This window comes from Tenrec ecaudatus, chromosome 5, assembly GCF_050624435.1.
Source record: "Tenrec ecaudatus isolate mTenEca1 chromosome 5, mTenEca1.hap1, whole genome shotgun sequence".
NCBI classification, from domain to species: domain Eukaryota; kingdom Metazoa; phylum Chordata; class Mammalia; order Afrosoricida; family Tenrecidae; genus Tenrec; species Tenrec ecaudatus.
Window position 1 is genome coordinate 60109982 of NC_134534.1, and position 20418 is coordinate 60130399.

The following is a 20418-nucleotide window of genomic DNA, read 5'->3' on the forward strand; positions in this document are numbered from 1 at the left end:
CAGGTGAACTTCATTAGGTAGGTCAGGGGGTGGAGAAGGAAAGCAAAACAAAATGACAACGGCAAAAATAAATCATGATTTAAATGAGTAATTACATTTTCAGCTCTTGATTCTCAGGCATCAAGTAAAATAGAGGGGGCATTTTGGATTTCTTAATCTGGTTGATATTGACAAATCATGAATACTTCAGAATTACATGGAATTGGTAAGATTTCCATTTTAGTTAGCAGACTCAGGATTATTAATAAATTAGATTATTTAATGATGGAAAGTTTATTTTACATTGGCATTAAATAATTCATGCACTTATCTAATTTTTGTGTGTGTGAATGTGTCTAATTCCTATGACCTTGTATTAAATTTAGTGTTGGATGCAAGATGAACTGCATACCAATTCTTAACTGAAAAGGGTTAGCTTACTATAACTCGAAGCTAAAAACAGTAAAACGTGAGAGGCATATCGAAACGATGCTTCCGCAGTCTTGCAGGAGATGATAAAATGAACAGTGAGGTAAGGTCTAAGTAGACAGATGAAACATATTTAGATTGCTTTGTATCAATAATTGTACTTGGGTTTAAAGTCACTTTTATCAATGTTCATACTAAATAATATTTCTTTTTTTTTTCACTCATCACCAGCATTTATGAAACCAGGCTCAGGGAAAAAAACTCAGCTTGGGGACACATGCAGGGCCTTAATGTAGCGGATGTTTAGCCTGACGTGGATACCACAAAACCAGGACAGCGAGAATATTCACACAGTATTCCTTTTTCACAGTGCTCAAAGGGTGTTTTCTTGGAAAACATGCAAGTATATACCAAACAAGTGTTGATATGCTTCAAGTTATTTCCGTGTCTATCAAAGTGTTAAATATAATTGTCTTTTCTAAAAAAATCTGTAAAGTAAATCTGAGAGATAAGCTTCACATAGATGATTCATTTGAAATTTAAGTGAAGTCCTTATGTCTTGATCTTTTCTTCCTCCTCCTTCCTCCACATTAGTCCCTGGACAGCGTCAAACAGAGTTCCTTTGCAGAGATGCAGATGATTCTGCCAATCAAAGCTCCTTTGTTTCTAAACTTTTTCAAGAGAATCAAGTCTCTCTGTGATACATCTTCACTGAGCTTCTGAAGAACTCCCAGAACTCGGAGGACGGATCTGAAATTAAAGATAGAAATATATGGCACTACTGCCAAATAATTAATGTTCCACTTAAGCACCTAGTATATATATCAGGTCTTTTGTAAAATAAATGCTATATATTGAAATATATTGTAATCTACGGAGCTATCTAAATTTTATGTTATGTAATCTTCATGGTTTGAAAAATGGCAAATTAATAATTCAAATGAATTGTAATGACATGTTCCCAACATAGGTTAACTTCAGCATGTTTTTGATATAAAATGCTTATAATGAAATACAGTACATTCTTTTTTCCATATTATTTGAGATCTAACATGCTGTACACTTACAATGCATCTTTGTAGCCTCTAGTGGCTAGTTGTTACCCTGTGTAACAATGGTCATAGCTAGATGACTGTGCTAATCTGGATATTTTAAAATTATGTTATGCTATTTAACTTGCACAACAGTTCTGTAAAGACAACATCATAAACCAGTTTTCTAGCTGAGGAACAAAATGAAAAAGTAAGTGACCTCAACTATTTAAATAGCCAGTGTTTGATGGGAGTGGGACTTGAATCACATCATATTACAATCCTTGTCATATACTTTTATTATGGTCGGGGTTTTTAAAATGAATTTAAGGAATTTGGAATTAGAACTTCCAGGTAATTAACTCTCAAAATAAAATGCACTCTTTCTTGAAATTTTCTAAAAGGCAAAAATAATTCCTCCTTGAAATTGCATTCACCAAATAATTTTCAAAGGTAGACAAAGCTGAATATATCACTTCTGTTTCATAGCCTTTATTGACTTTTGATTTGTTCCACTTCAAAGCATAAATGGCATATAATTGAAGTCACTCCTTTGACAATGTAACCTTTCCCAGAGCTCTATTAAAGACATAAGCTCATTTACCATTATAGTCTTTGGTTCAAAGATTTGCAATTTTTAAAAAATGCAATGCAAAACTTCTTTGTTCACTAAAGTTATGCGTGATTTAGTTGTTTCATATACTTCAATGCTTGCTTGGAATTTCTTCTTTATGTGGGCCTCTTGTCTTATGTGTAAGTGAAGAGATTCACAAAATGATTATTAAACGTGATAAGACACCCTTTCTTTCCATATTGAACATGTCGTATATGAAAATGGGCTCTTGAACAGGTTAGTTAAAAAGACTCATTGTCAACAATAATTGTCCAACTCCAGACAGCATTTGTGACAATTTGTTCTCCTGTTATATTTAATACATTTAAATATTTGAATATTTAATGTATTTAATACATTTAAATATTTCTTAATGGCCTATTCTGTACTAAATTTGAACTAAACACAAGACTGTGCCCAGGTCGGATTTTTAAGAGTTTACTCCACAATGTGGATGACTGCCATTCAAGTTATTCAGGGGGAAATTTCCTGATAGAAGACAACGTTTCCCATTTTAAAGACTATTTGAAGAAGACCACATGGAAGATATAAATTGATTCCGATGGGATGAATTAAGAAAACAGCAATTTTAAGGTGGTAGGGTGTGAACTTGGAGGGGGTAAATGGAAGATATTGTCATAGAGAAGGAATTGCACCCATATCGAAACCTATAACTCTTAGAAACCAAACTCACTGTCAGAAAGTCAATTCAAACTCCCCGCAACTGTAGGACAGAGAACAACCTCCCCGTCTCCTCCTTCTCCAGCAGAGAAACCAGTTGGTGCGTTCACCCTGCTGACCGTGAACTTAGCAGCCTGATTCAAAATATAATATATCGCTCTAAAAAGCTCACTGACTGCAGTCGAGTAGACGCCGACGCACAGTGAGACCCCAGGGCAGCCACGAACTGCCCCAGTGAGGTTTGGAGACTGCGGCTGTAAAAAGCATGGGAAGGTCCTGGTTTGCTTCGCTGGAGCCACGTGGGGGGTTTCCACAGCTGACCTTGAGCTCAGCAGAACTACTGTGTAGTAAACTCAGTCTCCCTAATGTAGCTGTCTTCTGATACAAGAAAGAAACTTGTTAAAGTTGCAGATTTGTACTTTATTATTCTTAATTATAACACTTGCCTTCCCAAATTTCATCTATGCATTATCTTTTTTACCTCACAGCCTTATTTTAGTTATCGTTGTTGCCCATAGTTATTTATTTGTTGAAAAAAATGAAAAACAAAGACCTCAACAGTCCACAGCATTTAGACAATCTGGAAATTTCCCCGAGTCTGTCTATTGTTAGTGGACTTCTCTGTGCAGCTCTGATGGCATTTGCAGCCATTGCTCGGAAGAGCTGGGTTGTCCGATGTAGACACACCTTCCTGAGAACAAGTGTAAAATGATAAACTGTCGATATTTATTTCTCTGCGTTTTTGTTTCACTTGTTAGTCTTCATTTATTGATTCATTTTGGGGGCGCTGCTCTGCTCTCATTTCCACTTCTTTTGTCCATTTGGTTTTCTGTTGGAATAATTTCTTCCCTTTTATTTCTTTGTTTCTTCCTTTCCTGTGGATGGTTGGTCTACAATGAGGGAGATCTCCCAGAAAAGGCGGTCTAAGGTGGTCAATTGAATTTGAAACATGATCACAGGGAGCAAGAATGGAAAATATTTTGTTTTATTCTTTCCATGTTGTGGCACATGATCTCTCTACTGTTCTATTTCAAGATTGCGGGCAGTTCCTCCCTCTTTTTCCCCTTATGTTCTAAGTGTAGTCAATTTTGTGAACATTTGGTATCATTTTGAAAATAATCCACTTCTTAATTTAATCAGATAATATGTGTTAATTTAAATAATTCAGGGCCCTTAATTCTCATGTTCATCAAACTAACAAAGGTCCAAATTTGGGCTGTGAAACCCTGGAAAAAGTATTAGATGCTGGATTTCAGTTTCATCTGTTACAAGCAGATGCCATATTTACTTGCGATGTTTTGTGGCCACCAAATGACATAATAAGATATGAAATATTTAGCTCAGAGCATTAAACATATATTTAAATATATTACTTAAATTTGTCTGTGTCATCCTCTACACCATTCAAGAACATATGCATTCAAGCACTTATGCTGTCATGCCTCTAATTATATAACATGCTTTCCACTTTCTCTTTTGTGAAGGAAAAGTGTACCAAACAGAGAAAATACTATATGTGAAAGCGCATGGTACCCCACCAGTTCTCTATCAAATGATAGAGCCATACACTTGGATTTAGAAGTTGTCTAGTGGCAAAAGTGTATGCAAACAAAAACAATCATTTTGCAAGAACAGTATCTTAGGATGCGCTGTGGCAGAGGGAGACACACGGGTGGCACAGTTGGGTTAGTATTAGCCTACTAACCACAAGATCAGCAGTTCAAACCTACCTCCCAACCGTTCTGCTAGCAGAAGTTTCTATGGGTGAAATTGACCCTGTGACAGTATTTTTGTTCTAACTTTTTTTGTTGCAGTAGAGCATAAAGGGAACTTCTAGGTGGCCTTGAATCACCAACTCTTTGTCTAGTAGTCAAGCACTTAACCATGAGAGCTATCCATTGACTTAATCATAGACACATTCTATCGTTCTATCAATCTATGTAGTATAAAATTGCCTCTGTCAATTTTAGAATTCTCTGTGACTGAATAGTTCAACAATGGCACACATTAAAGTAGGCATTTATAAACTTGTGATCTCACCCTGTCTGATTAGAGATATGTATAGAAGATAAAGGGTGAATATGAGCTACCAGATCTTTAATTATGCTTCAAACATGACTGTGTAAAAGTTGGCTGGCTAAAACGAGGCTCACTATTTTCTTTATTGTTTGTTTGTTAACAAGAAAGGCGTGATCCTCAACTAGACTTAATTTTTTACAAAAGTCGCAAGTCACAGATTGGTTTGTTAAATTTTACACATTTATGGGAATATTTATTTCTAGGTTGATAAATTCATGGGGAGTAGCTAGTGTACAATTCATTTCAATTCCTTGTGGAAGGGAGGAATGCTTTCTGGGATTATGTTGGTTATCATTATACAAGTAATGGGAAAAATTATCTCTTCTCAACTGGTATCTAAAAATAAGCTTATGCAGCTCCATTATGAGATCCAAATGATTCTAGTAGTAGAAAACTATTGGTACTTTAATATCAAAATAAAATGACTTGGTTTTTATTAATGAAATAGTAAAATGAAGAGAAATAATTAATCAATCTTTGCCATTGGATAGATTGCTCTTGAAATATGTGTTTGCAAAGTTCAAGTTATATTTCAGGATAAGCTTGAGTTGAGATTGACCTGATAGAAAGTAATAGTAATAACAATGCTTATACCAACAAAAAGTGAGGTTATAAAGTGCTTACACTTGAAAGTTTAGTAGCCATAGTTCAGTAATTTTTGGTTTTCATGCTACATAATCTCATTTGCAAGATTCTACAAAACCCTAAGTTCATGGATGTTGCATTCCCGTCATCAATCTGACCAGTGTGTGGTATAATAGAGTGTAGCAGCACTTAGCACAAGTTCTGTCGTAGCCTGAAATTTTCATACTTTTCCTGGTATTTAATAGGAAATATTACAAAGATTCAAAAAGCAACATTTAAATAATGAAAAATAAATGAACAAAACTCTGAAAAGAGAGCATTATGTAAATTTTCCATTAAGCACTATTATTTGGGGGAAAAAACCCAAGAAATGCTGTCTCAAGATGGTTACTTATTGCCAGTTATGGGGAGATATTAAAAATGTCATAACTGCCTAAGCATATCAGAAAAGAAAACACAACAAAAGTGATTTTGGTTTATTGTATTTAATGATTTACTTTAGAAATAACCCAAACACATATATTGAAATTTTAATATTTACTTGTTTGATATATGTCATTAAAAAATTAGTACAAACTGTTTTGCTCAAAAATTGTGTGATTAGTGCATTGATTTAACTTCCCAATGTAGACTGCTGCTAGGCAGATTCTGATATTATTTATTTTTATTAGTTTATAATATGTCCATTTTTCTTGCTTATCTGTCAACTCCCAGAAAAATACATAAATCAAAAATGTAGCAATGTGGACACTAACAAGACGTAATTATTGTAGGGTCTGTCCTCCTTTAAAGGAAAAATACAATTACCTACCAGAATGCTGCTGGGATTAGGTCAGAATTTGCATAATACTGACTCATATTTCTTAACAATTTTAACATCAGACAATGGCTTTTGCAAATCTATAATCCCTTATTATTTTCTGGCTTTATTTTTTGAACTCAAATAAGTAGTTCAGGCAAAACAAGATAATTATTAGAATTTAACCCAGGGAAAGCTTTAATTACTCAGTGGCATGTTGTTAAGATCAGGTCAGCGTGTTATGCGTTTTTAAAATTTTTATTTAATGCAACACAAAGCAATTAAGCTAAACTAAATGAACTTTTTTACATTTAAATTGATTCAATTTCTACAGATAAATATTTGATAGAAAATACTTCAATCATTGTATGAGTGTAAGGAAAGGAAAAAAAACAACAAAAACTTCTTCAGCACAATCCCCAAACAACAGTTCTAAGACTGGTGTGATTGAGCAGGTAGAGGGTCGCAGTCAAGAGAGATGATGAGAATTTGGAAAATGTTAGCTGCTATAAAATCATAGCTGCTAATGTGTAGGATTATGCAATACCCAGTAGCAGAATAAGTAACAAATAGATCCTCTCTGAAGTCCTGAAGGCTGGGGGTGGGATCTGGGGTTAAGTAACCGTGATATATTTATAGAGGGCAAGGGATCACCATAAAATAAAGCAGCAAATAGTAAAGAAGTCAATGTAAAAGAGAGGCCAGGGATTTAGGGTATAGAGATCATAAATTTTCATCGATATAAACAGCCTGTGTACCTCAGGAGTTGAGGTTTAGCTATAATTTCAGGTCTGACCTATAGGCCTTTTGTGTTCACAGTGCATACACGATCAAGATGCCATCTAAGGAGGTGGAAAAAAAAGGGAGGGGAGGCAAGAAGGAAAGGAGAAAAAAATGTTTCAGATCTGTGTGATTTACTCATTTAATCATCCCAAATCCATCCCAAACACAACAGCACAATAGTGGAGAAGATTTTATTGTCTCACTAAATTACGTTTAATTCTTAGCATAGCATATCCTATAAACAAGAGGAGTGAATGATGTCTCTTCCACCACATTCCGTCAAAGGAAAACTGTTCAAGTTTTATGCATGGCTTCATAGAAGGTAATTTTCGTTTCCTCTGTGTAGTTCAGATTTCCACATTTACATGTTTTATTTTAAAGCATGTATTTTTAAGTCCACTTAAAACTTAGTGGGTGCAAGACAACAGTGATAAAATGAGCTGGCTTAATGACTTAACAGAAGAAATAAAGCCACGCAAAGCAACGTGAAGGAACAATTATTAAGAGTTTTGCTTCTAGGAGCTGCCTTCAAATGTCAGCCTGAGTGATTTCTGTTTTTTTCTTCTTATAATAATAAGTAAATGACACGAATACTGTGTTTTTATTCAGCCATATTGACATTAATGTGCATAGGAACCAAAACCACATTTTCTTTTCTAAATTACCATTTAATGAGCATATTTTGCTGTTTGTTTTGTGCGTATGTGTAATATATATGTCTCTACATATAATTTATCTCTTTTCATACATATGTTGGGTTTCAAAAGTTCATGGGAAAATGAAAGCAAAAGCTAAGGGATTTTTCTAATAACTTTTTAGTATATATATTATGTAAATATATAGTCACCTGGCCAAACTGTGCTTGGGGGAAGAGATGCCCACAGACACAGCTCCTGGACTAGAGAAAGTAGTGTCTCTCATAAGGAACTCCAAATAAACGAGGTATAACTTGTCCGCGTGTTTTACTGGGGACAGCTGTTTCAGTCTTTCGAATATTAACATCGTGGAAAGTGGAAAGTCTACCCCAAAGGTATTCCTTCGAGTTGTTAGTTCTAACTTCCCCCCTAGTTTATGATAGCACCTGTTTTCACACGTAGAAGACGTTGTATAGTGTGCTTTTTCGCTTTATCTTATTTTTCCACTGGCAGACGTGAAATAACGCACCAGATGAGTTTGGCATGAATTTTCAAAGAACACAATCTGGCCCAGCGCCTTCTCGGAGGCGCTGGGTGGTTTCACTGGCGGGCTCCTCTCCCTCCACCAGGTCGCACTGCTGCACAGCAAACGAGCGAGCAAGAAGAGCTGCCTGTGGGTCTTAGTACCGTTTTCACTTACAGCACAAGGCTGGCAGACCATGACCGCAAGCCTGGCATGGAGCATGATAACTTTTTCCTGAAAGCCAGGGCCACCTCCTTGAAAGAAAGAAAGAAAGAAAGAAAGAAAGAAAGAAAGAAAGAAAGAAAGAAAGAAAGAAAGAAAGAAAGAAAGAAAGAAAGAAAGAGAGAGAGAAAGAAAGAGTGTTCAAGGGTGCAAATGGAGATTAGGGTGACTGAGAAGGGATCCTGGTTACCATTCTTCTAACTGGGATGGGAAGACCTCGCTAAATACTTCTGTAGAGGATCATCCTTTCAGGAATAAGCAAAAGAGATTAAAAAAAATCTGTCTCCATGTGTAATTCCACAAACACCAATTATAGACTTTCTTACTGGTGTTACCTTGTGATGGCTAATATTTATATTTGAGGAGATAATCATGATTATAAATTGTTCATTTATTTTCCTACTGGCATCATGCAATATATTGATCTTATATGTATATAATAGAGGAAGAAGAAATTCTCTACTGTATTTGGATTATCTAAACCATATAAGAAAAAAAAAATCCATAGGCTTGCCTTTGGATCTGCCAGCATGTGTCCCTGCCCACCTATGGGCTGTGCTTTATCAAGGAGAGTACTTGCAGAGGAGCTAGGAGAGGGAAAAAATCTCTCCCTTTCGTTCTGGAGTAAATCACTGGGAATTTTTGCTTCATGGATTAGCACCTCTATATCCCTCCTCTCTTTAGGGCAGTAAGCTGAGGCAGACATAATGAGGAACAGAGCCACAAACGAACACCACCACAGAACTTTTGAGGGGAATAGGTCATCAAAAAGACGCAAGTCTGGGACTGGTTAATTCGGTTGGCTTGATCGAGCTTCCACATTTGGTGACTGCTCTACTTGCAGGTTTGGGATATGTCACCCTCAACTTTCCCTCCGCCTTTCTGACTGTGCTATGGAGGTGACAAGGGGAGCTGACCCGAGTTTAGGTCCAAGCGCAGGAAGAAACACCAAACCTTATAGATGATGCAAATAGGAAGCAGACTTCAGAGAAGGATCTACCTTTATTGAAAAAACAAGCAAACAAACAAACAGATAGAAATCTGTGGAGATAAAGATCTTAGACAATTTGGGGATTTGAGATTTGACCGCGACTACTCTCTCTATACTTCTACCTGCAGATACGCTGCATGGTCCCAGGACCAAGCAACCTTGTCGTCTCCGTCATGCAATGTTGTCATGAGCTGGAACTGACCCAAAGACAGCCAACAACAACAACCAAATATCTGTGTGGACAGACTGCACTAAGCTTATAACAGATTCCAGGAAATGAAACTCAGTTTTACGTCACTAACACCATTTACTCTCATAGTTAAGCTCTGGTTTACATGACAATTTGCTTCTTTTCAAGACAGACACTGAAGATTTACTAACATTCTCTGTGTGCCTATAAATTGACTATGTTTCTTTTATCAGTAGATGCTATTAATACAATGTGATATTCCTTAGAGTCTCAGAGTTGGTTTTTTTTGGTCCGTTTCAAAGTGCCAGTACCTTCTAGCTCTTTCTGAAGGTGTTCTTGTCCAACGTTAAGTACATGACAGAGTACCTGAAGCCTGATTTGCATCTAGTACATGTTGACTGGAAATGCATGCATCGACTAAATTAAAAGAAAGAGATCATTACCATTTACTCACTGCAAACTCTCTGGAAGGAGACTTCCCATCTTTTCTTCTGAGGTTTCTCTTTTTGAATTCATATTCTAAACTCTTAGATAATGGCCAAGTATGTTGTCCATCAGGCATTCGGTTATTTCATAGCAATTATTCATTGAGCCTTTACTATCCATCAGTCACCCCAGCAATATTTTCCATCTATTATATGATTCATGTCATTATTACAATAAAGCCTTTTCCCACTTAGAAAAATGGGGTTACAATAGTTAAGAAAATTTCAGTGAATGAAATAAAGAGAAAGATTTAGGATGTGAACTCCAATGTGTCAAAACTCTTAAGCTTACCAGCAAATGAATATGTTTTTGTTTAAACTATTCCATGTTCCAAATTTTATTAACAAATATATATATATTTATTGCTTGCTTACACATTATTTAGATGAATGTTATTAAAAATTGGAAAATAAATTTTCTAACTTCTTAGGAAGTAGAATCAACTGGTCCTGTAAATTTTTGAAAGCTAAAATATTTTCCAAGTAGAGACGTGTATATCTTTTTGTAAGCAGAAAGATATTAATTAAGATTATACCATACTTCATGATCACTAAATTTTTATGTAACCTAAATTAAATTGGAATTCCTATAAATCAAGCTTACCCTAAAATCACCAAGTATTTTTTCCAGTGAATCCAAATATTAATATAAAATCAATATTCACTGATTATTATATTGTTTTCTTTTGTAGTTCAAATATTGCAGACTCCATTTTACTTCATCTGATCAATGATTTTTCAGTGAACCAAAATTCTCATTCTGGTATATATTTTCAGAAATAGATGTATGGTACACAGAACTGATACTTTAAACACAGTACTCGTACAGTTTCCGGAATCTAACATATGCTCTAATTGAAACTTCCACTGAATACATAAACTAAAACTAAGCCCATTGCTGTGCAGTCAATTTTGGTTCAAGCACCCCTCGAAGAGAGTGACACGTTGTGCTATTCAGTAGAAGGTTGTAAATCTTTAAAGAAATGTATGCTGTCACGTCTTTCTCTCACAGAGCAGGTGGTAAATTTGAACCACTGACCCTGTGGCTGGCAGCTAAGTGCCTTAACCACTGCGTCTCTAAGGATCCTTCCTGAAGGCATAGTAGATATAAATAGCAAGTGTAAAATGATGATAGAAGTATTATGTTTCAGTATTTAGCTAGAGTAGGGCAATATCTAAAAATATGAATATGAATTCTGCCACGTTTGTTTCAAAAGCTGGTTCATAATGCAAATATCAATCACCTTTCAAATCTATATGTTGATCTGTGGGGCAAATGTGGCCTTTAGCTCTAGGAGTGTCACCACACATTTCTAATTATTTTCCATGAATTAGTATACCCTTGGAATTGGTTTTGTTGTCTCTTATTTTCCCAAAATAAGGTGGGAAAATAACCCATATTAAAGACCATACTGTGCAGCAGGGGTAAATCAATTGGTCCAAGTGATTCAATAAAGAGACATCCATGAACCAAAATAAAAATCTATATACCCCGTTTCCCTGAAAATAAGACAGTGTCTTATATTAATTTTTGCTCCCAAAGATGCACTAAGTCTTATTTTCAGGGGATGTCTTATTTTTCCATGAAGAAGAAAAGGGTACACATTTATTGTTGAACAACAAAAAAAGGAAATTTATTACCTGTATATTGTAACAGTAGTAGTTGTCATCACAAACCAGCATAACCAGACAAACTGTGAATCCAACAGTATCAAGAATTTCTTGTTACTACCATTATTTCCATGTACAACAATTTATGGCACATTTACTCATTTATTCAATGACCATCATGTCATCATCTTCTGGAACATCATCATAACAATCCAAACCCTTATTTTCGGGGAGGTCTTATTTTTGGGGGGATGCCTTATATTTCAGCAAGAGGCAAAACTGTAAATAGGTCTTATTTTCGGAAGATGTCTTATTTTGGGGGAGACAGTACTAAGCATCCTGCTTTTGTTGCTGTCTGCTTTCAGTAATGCTGAATGATTCCAACGATTGATCCGTTGTTGTCAGTTGTTGTCAACTTGATCCAGACCCATGGCATCCTCAAGGGAAGCAGATCTTCATACCTGACTCCCAAGGCACCTCTGAGGGAGTTCTCACTGGCAGACTTTTGGTTAGTATGCCAGCACTTAATCATTTGCCCTACACAGGCATTGCTTATTGTAACTGATTTCTTTGGTTAGTTTTGCAAGTGCATAGTATAATATTCAAGGAAGGAAAGAATATTGTTCAGTATGGAATCCATGGATGCCAACAGCCATCAAGCTGACTTAGTCTCCTAGTAGCCCTATGTAGAGTTTCCCAGGATGGGAATCTTTATGGAAGCATATCTCCTCATCCTTCTCCTACAGCAGCTGGTGGATCAGAACCCCTGACTTTGCGGTTAGCATTCCAATGCTTACCAGACAGCACTAGCAGCACTAGGAATTTTGAAAGATGCTGATGGAGAATGGTGTGGGAGGAACTGCCCTGGGAAAGGTTCTCTGACACTCTCGACTTATGGCTGCAAATCAGCAGCTCGAGCTCCGAACTGAACCAAGCCTGGAAGCACACCTTCCTGTGGCCTTCATAGCACTGGCTGATTGTGCTAATGGCCTAGTGATTGGGGAAGTGAAGCCATTCATTAGCAAGCCGTCATTTGTTCAAGCTCTTTCTTTATGTAGTGACATTTTATTTTTCTGAGGGAACGGCTGCTTTTTCTGAATCTGCACATATTTTGCTTTCCCCGGGCAACTTCAACAGGCTCCCAACTACTAAGAAAATATTCCATTTGATTTTTCATTTGCTAACTGAGTGTTGGATTTGGCTAGGGTATTCTTGGTGCTAAGAGACCTAGTCTTAAACATTTGATGAACAAGATAAGTACACTAACAGAAGGGCCCTCTTGCTCCTTTTCAAAGACTTTGCGTGCTCTGTGGGCAATCAATATGGAGTATAAAAACAACGACTTTAGCAAACACAATTCCCTTGTATGTACTTGCCCTATAGACACAGTCAGGAAATAGTGGCAGGTAAAATTACACGGTGAATTAATCCAGTAACTACGACTCTTTGATCCATGGTATTGATTTGTTACACAATGATCTCAAAGGTGTATACACACACATTCACACACGCGCACACGCACACACACATTCACACACACGCACACACACATTCACACACGCACACACGCACACACACATTCACACACATTCATATGCACGCACACACATTCACACGCGCGCACACACACACACATTCACACACAAGAAGGCCTCAAAGATTTCATTGAAATGAAAAAATAGCAGAAGTTTTCTGTGACTTTAATTATGTGTGTGTGTGTTAGTTTGTGTGTCTGTGTGCAGGTAGATGCTCTTTAGGAGAAAATGAAGCAAGTTCCTGTAACTATTTATAACCTCAGAAACCCTGTACAGGGTTGCTAGGAAGCAGAATAGACTTGATGGCAGTGAGTCTAATGTGTGTGTGTGTTGTGTGTACCAAAATGAACAAATGAGCAAACCATCAAACCATTGCCTTTTAGTCCATTCCACTGCATAGGGACCCTGTACTGAACACATTGCTCCAGTATAAATGTAACACAAGGTTCCTAAATCTTCCCATCTTACAGAATTAGACTATTGTATCGCTTCCCTGCAGAGCATCTGGTGGGCTTGAACTCACTTTTCTGGTCGCAGCCTAGACCTTCATTCCTGACGCCTCACCTGTTATTCTACTGATGTTGCATAGTGCATTTCAAGCACACACACATATTTGGAATGTGGAACCAAAGTTATGAAATAAAACCCAAGCTATCCTTTAAAATGCATGTCCAATGCACTATGTAACAATTGTGCTGGACATAGTTGATGTTCCATCTTTCTTCCAGTTCCTGTCCACCAGCTTCCCCTTTTAACTATCCCCCATGACCCTCCAAGTATAATTTCCCTTGGCTAAAGCTGTTTTATATTTATTATAATAACTCTTCCTCTCTCTTTCAATCTCTCTTAGTAGGAACAATAAGCTGACTGATGGCTAGAAAATTAGCTCGGGGAACTCTCTCTTTGAAAACACAATTTTTCTCTCATTTCCCTTGTTAGACCAGTGAGCGAATCTCACCTGTGCCTATCACACACGCCTCAGTAGGCCAGCATATTTCAGACCCATTTCTACTCACACCTGATTATAAAATGAGACTGAAGCTTCTCATTATAATTCTAGAAGGTGAGAGTCTGTATATAAAGTTTTGTGCATATTATGCATACAAAGTTATTGTTGAAAATATTTCAATTATTGCTTCCCCTCTTAAAGTTCCATGGTAAAAACATAAAAACCTTGAAGGGTACTTTTCCTGGGCTTCTGAGAAAATTAAATCATTTTAACCTCTTTTTGTGTGTGTGTTTCCTATAGGGGAACTAGCTGTGGCATTAACAAAATACGGTTCTTTTTACTAAGGAAATCGCAACCATAAAAATGATAAATATTAACAATAGGTGGGAGGCAATGCAACAGAGAATGGAAATGGAATTGTTAAGCTTGAATGCTGTCTTGGTCATACACGAAGACCACAGGGAGGTAAACCATGGTTAAAATGTTAAATGGCATTTCCTATCTAGATGCTCAACATATTAAACGGCATGTTCATGGTTCCAAGCGTGACACTATTCTAGAGGATGTGCAATTGGGAGAATACCATGAGATACTTCTGTGAAATTTTGAAATTGGAAACATAATTTTGCCTTCACATGTTTAATCAAAGTTTTAAAATTAAAGTCCTCCACCTTTCCTTAAAATAATTTTTAAATGCCAAGTGAATTCAGTGCCATAGAGGTAGTTCCTGGGGTTATGACGATCTGATTCACTTATCTCCAAATGAATCTCCTACAGCCTCTGATATAAGGAAACTCAAGGTACATACAAAGGCTCATCCTAACGGGTGGGTGAAGCTTTGTTACTTTCATCACAACATTATTATTATTACCGTGCTATTATGTTAAAGTTGTTTTAGTGTATCTGGAACTGTTTCTTGATTTTTATTTTTATTCATAGAAAGGTACAGCATGTACTATGCACTAAGATAAACATTTGACTAACTAATGTTGTATGGGAACTATATTCTTCTGATTTATTTACAGATTTGACTGAAAGATAGATTTAGGAATGGAATTATTCATAATCTGGGTGCTGCCTGTACTTATTAAAAGTCTTAAATTAAAAAGCTAGCTGTCTGCACAAATGAATCAATTGAATCTTACACTCCATGCATGTCATGTAAGCAGCTGAAGGAGCTGTCTTAGCATCAGTGTGCGGCATGACCCTGGTGACAGGCTGGGAACCCAACCCTGAAAGCTCAGAAAGGGCCCCTGTGGTTGCTTTCCGCTCTGCATGGAGAAGCGCTGCCCTCCTAGGCACTCCTTCAGATGCTCTGCCAGTGCTTCATAGTCTTGCTTTTTGCTTTTTCTAATGAACTCTCAGAGAGGTTTGGGACGTACCCTTTTCTCTAAGAAAACTTTTTTTTCCCCCAGAACTGGAAATTTTGTAGGCTTTATGAGACTCAATATATCATTTGCTTTTACAATTATTGTTACGTTCTGTTTATAGCAAAGATTAGCCATGCCCCTGAGGATTAGGCTCTGGAAACAAATCCTCCGATCCTCTAGACTTGGGGCTGTCACCTCAAAGCTGGAGCTCTGTCGAGCCTGGAAGCATCTTTCATGTTGCCTTCAAAGTTTTGTTGTAGCCACTGTATTTGAAATACCTCTGCCGGCATATTAATCCCAAAACATATTCTCAGTGTCTCAAAATAGAAAAAATTAAAAAGAAAAGCTCTCATAATAGCCCCCACTTCCACAGAAAGTCATAATCAACTACAGTCAAGGACGGCTGTTTTCACAAAAGAATATGCCTCTTCCAGATTTCCATAATCCCAAACGATGCCTAACACCCATAGCATTGTAGGAGTGTCATGTGCTGCTTATTGTATGGTATCTGCACTTCGGTTAAGGAGCCCTTGCGGTTCTATCAGGCGTGTGTTGGATTTGGGTTTGTCTTGTTGTTCATTTGTCATGTTACTAGTGTTGGTATGAGTTTATGGCAGCCCAAATCTGGTAGGATAGATTTAAAAGGAGTATGATCTGGGTGTGTTGAAGCCATCAGTGGCTCCACAGGAGGAAGAAGATGGGTTCTCCTCCCATAGAGAGGCACAGTCCCAGGAATGCCCCGGGTCAGTTTACCCTTGTCTTGTACGGTCGCTATGAGTCAGAATTCACTAGATGGCCGTGTATTGGGCTTGGTGTGAGAACAATGAATAATAAAAATTTATTAAGCAACTGAATACAAGCCACATGTAGAAAAGATGAACGTGGAGCAGAATGAATTCAGATTGCGGTTGCTTTTTGTCAATGTTCTTTCTCATCACTGCCCTGTGTCATTGATTCAAGTCAGTTCCAACTTATGGTGTCCTTAGCTGTGTAGAATGGAACTGCTCCGTAGGTTTTCCAAGGCTCTGACCTTTCCCAAACAAATTGCAAGGTCTATGTTCTGAGGCACCGCTGGGTGTACTCAGATTGCCACTTGGATGTAAAGTGACAGAGTTGAGTATGAAAATGCATGCGGGAAAGAGACGCTCCTAATTCACACAGCAAAGCTACATCAAAACGGATCAGTCAACTCCTCCGAAACAGCACATTGGGATTTGGTGTGGCACAGTGCGAGAGGAGAATTGGAGAAAACATTGATTCCGCGGGATTGGTCGGAGGCTAGATGAACTCGTGTACGCGCTCCTTGGTGTTCACTACGGCCAAGTTGGGAACGCAAGTCCTTTCAGTAAGTTATGCTGTTTTTAACCCCTGCCAAGACAGCCTGGAAGGCAGACCTGGTGCTCTGCTTCTGAAAGGTTCCACTCTTGAAAATCCCGTGGAACAAGTCACTGCCCACACAGAGGGAAACGATGCGTTAGAGCGGACTTTATGGCAGCCAACGACCATAGTGTGAGTATCAAAAAAGAGATTTTTCTTCTACACCCTCACTATCATCAACTACCCATTATTCTTATGCAATCTTTTAGATTTAGGAATAAAATAAATAGCCCTACATGGAATTACTCTGGAGTGCACGATATTTAAATACGAAGGGACCTTTCTTTTTGGGTGCTTAGGTTGTTACGTTGGAAAAGCAAGACTCCACTTGCTGTAAATCCTTTCAAACCTTAAGAGTGAATTATTCCAACGACCCAGTCGTGGTGTTTTCGCTGTTGGCTGAATCAAGTAGCTTCAAACCCATAGCGACTCGATTCACCACAGAACGAAACAGCTGTGACTCCGCCCTCACCACTGTTTCTCTGCTGGGTCCCACTGTGGGAGCCAGGTGCCAACCCATCTCCCGGAGGGCTTTCCATTGCCCAATATTCCAGTTCATTTTCCTTCAAGATATAACTCACACTTCCTCAAATGGAAGATGTTTTCAGGATATTTTAAGAGGCAGAAGGTTTAATCATTCAGTCCATGTAAGTCCTCATTTCTCACCCATGAATATGAAAATCACAGTGAACATGTGGTAACCCTTGGGTTCCAGTAGAGTAGAGGTCAGGGTTGACCCATGTGACTTCTCACAGATTTTGGAGACCTCAATAAAAGTTCTTTATAATTAGTCTCAGAAATGGTTCTTTATTTTTCACTTATATTAATATCGGGCTTCATTTTTCAGAGCCCTTTGATGAGTGTCGTATAGTTTTTATCTTCTACAAATCTCTGAAAGTTTCTGATTTTATGACCTTATGTAATACAAGGTAACTTCAAAAGTTCAGGGAAAGATTGAACTAAAAGATAATGACATTTTTCTAAAACCTTTTTGAAGGCTGCTCCAATGAGTTCTTTCTTGCAGCAGACAGATGTTGGGTTGGACAATTTTTTAAATTAGGGTATTTAAAAATAAATGTCCCTTTATAATAAATGATCACACTGTGGTTCAAGTGCGTATCTCCTAAATGAAAGACTGACAGCTGAAATCTACCAGCAACAAGAACAAGATGTGGCACTCTGCTTCCAAGATTTACAGCCCTGGGAACTCCGCAGGGCGGTTCCACCCTGCCCTGTAGAGTTGCTATGAGTTAGAATAGACTGGACTGCAACGTTTTTGGTTACTGTTGGGCTAATGGAGTTCATTTCCAACTTCCCTATTTCTCATAATAATATACTGAGATTGAATCAGACAGGAAAGCTAGAAAAAGAGAAGCTTGCTATACATTATATGTATTTCAGATATAGCCTGGAAGAGCTGACTACTTTAAAAGACACATTAACGTTCAATATTTATCTGTGAGGTGCCATTATTAATTATTTTCCATTTCCTTTCAAGCTTCCCTGCTATGTTTCTGTTCAAACTAAGACAAAATAGCTTCATGTGGAATAATTATAATCTTTTTACCAACAGGGGACTCTCTAGATCTCTAACATTAAGGGGCTTTCTAGATCTCTAACATTAAGGGACTCTTGAGATCTCTAGCATTAATATTAATAGGAACCTGTTTTACTATGATTGCTGAAAGAGTTTACATAAACTCGATAGAAAGTTAGATGTGCTTTATACAATTGATGTATGTATATGTATGGATTGTGCTAAGAGTTGTATGAGGCCCTAATAAAATGGTTTTTAAAAAATTGAATAATAATATTAAAAAGGTGGGAAATTTTCCTCCAAGAATAAGGTCAAAGTTTTACATTCTTTTCTTCAAGTTTTGTCTTGTTATTGCTTAAATGTAACGTATAGTGGAAGTTGCAATAGAAAGTGACTATCATTACAGAAATCAAAGCATTTCTCTACTCAATTATACTGCTCAACTAGCTATTTCTCTCCAATGGACCATATGCATTCTTTTATAAGAACCCGGTGATGATTCTAATGTTCAGTGTGCTTAGCTTCTTCTAACCTGACAGTAGAAATTATACAAGCTGTGACTCAAATTGTGGCAAATCCATTTAGTTCCAAAATTAACTTTACATTATCTTTGCACAATGGTATCCTTGTACAATGTTTCTTTGTCTTGATTTATACCAGACACATGTCATGCATACATCATTAACAAGAGTCCTTCCACAAATGAACATATTTTAAAAGTTAATTTACATCCACGTATTCTGCAGATATAAGACAGAAAATGTTCATACATAGGACAAAGAATGAGAAGCTCATGACTAATAATGACTTTATTCACTACAAACTTTTTAACCTCTATTTGAATTTTAACATATGAGCCTCTAATTGTTCATACACAAGAGCAGTCCTTTGTGTTCTGCATAGTTGAAACCTTGCATTTTTCTTGTTATTCTAATGACCTGAAGTGTTTCTATAAACTATTGATGAAGACCAGGAGTCATTCTGACATATTCACACCTCCTTTGTCTTTCAACTCTGTATCCTGAAATTGGGGTTTGCTTGTCAATGCTCTCCTAAATTAAGTTAATTAAACTTTGGTTATGATCATATTTAAAATGAGCATTTTTAAAAATAACATTTAATTTTTCATATTACATTTTAATAGACATACATGATCATAATTCTATGATTGTGGTTATTATCACGCTGTCTTTGTAACATGGGGCTTTCTACTCCTGTGAAGGGTTTGGAGCCTCACAGTGGTGGTCTCCTTGGTCCTAATGGTTTCTCAGAGTCGCCAGTGATAAAATGGGGTTTCTTTTGATGTTGTTTCTTTCAATCTTTGTAAAGTTACTTTGTTGGAAAAGTATTAGTTTAGAAGACATAATTTGTTCCCTCCTTCTCTTCTAACTCTTATGGTCTTTGTTCTCGGATAAAAAATACTTCCTGTTTTATCTCAACTGGTTGATTATTCTAAGGCGTATAGACTTCACTAGAGTTCTTGTTTTCCATATCTACCTGAGTATTTCTTGGATGAAAATTGAGCTATGGAGTTGCGGGGTTTCAAACATTTTGTAGAAAAATTCTATTGTCTTATAATTCAATTTTCACAACTTTTGAAACTCCTTTTTATATTCAGTTAAGCCATTTTGTTTCATTTAAAAAAAGCATCAATGCTTTCATTTTCATTTGTTGTTGGTTTTGCCAATATCCACAACAAAGCCACACCAATTCATCAATATTTGTATGTACGACTCATTGGTATTTATGACACTCTTAAGCCATTCACACCCTTCTTTTCTGACTCTTTCTACCTTCATTAATATAACCTCACTGTCCTCTAAATTTCTTTTTAAATACTTTTAATGGGGGCGCTTATATCTCTTATCACAATCCATACATTCATCCATTGTGTCAGGCACATTTGCACTTATGCTGCCATCATCCCTTTCAAAGCATTCTCTTTCCATTTGAGCCCCAGATATCAGCTCCCCATTTCTTCCCCCTTCCTGCCCCACTATCCCTACTATCCCTC

The 20418-nt window shown here is 37.1% G+C and overlaps 1 non-coding gene across 1 annotated transcript; it reads right to left on the reverse strand.

Moving 5' to 3' along the window:
- Window positions 1–627: 627 nt before the first annotated feature.
- On the reverse strand, window positions 628–760 carry LOC142449589 (small nucleolar RNA SNORA72). The gene has a single exon (XR_012784728.1). It is a non-coding gene; the product is annotated as a small nucleolar RNA SNORA72 (small nucleolar RNA).
- Between the last annotated feature and the right edge of the window lie 19658 nt (window positions 761–20418).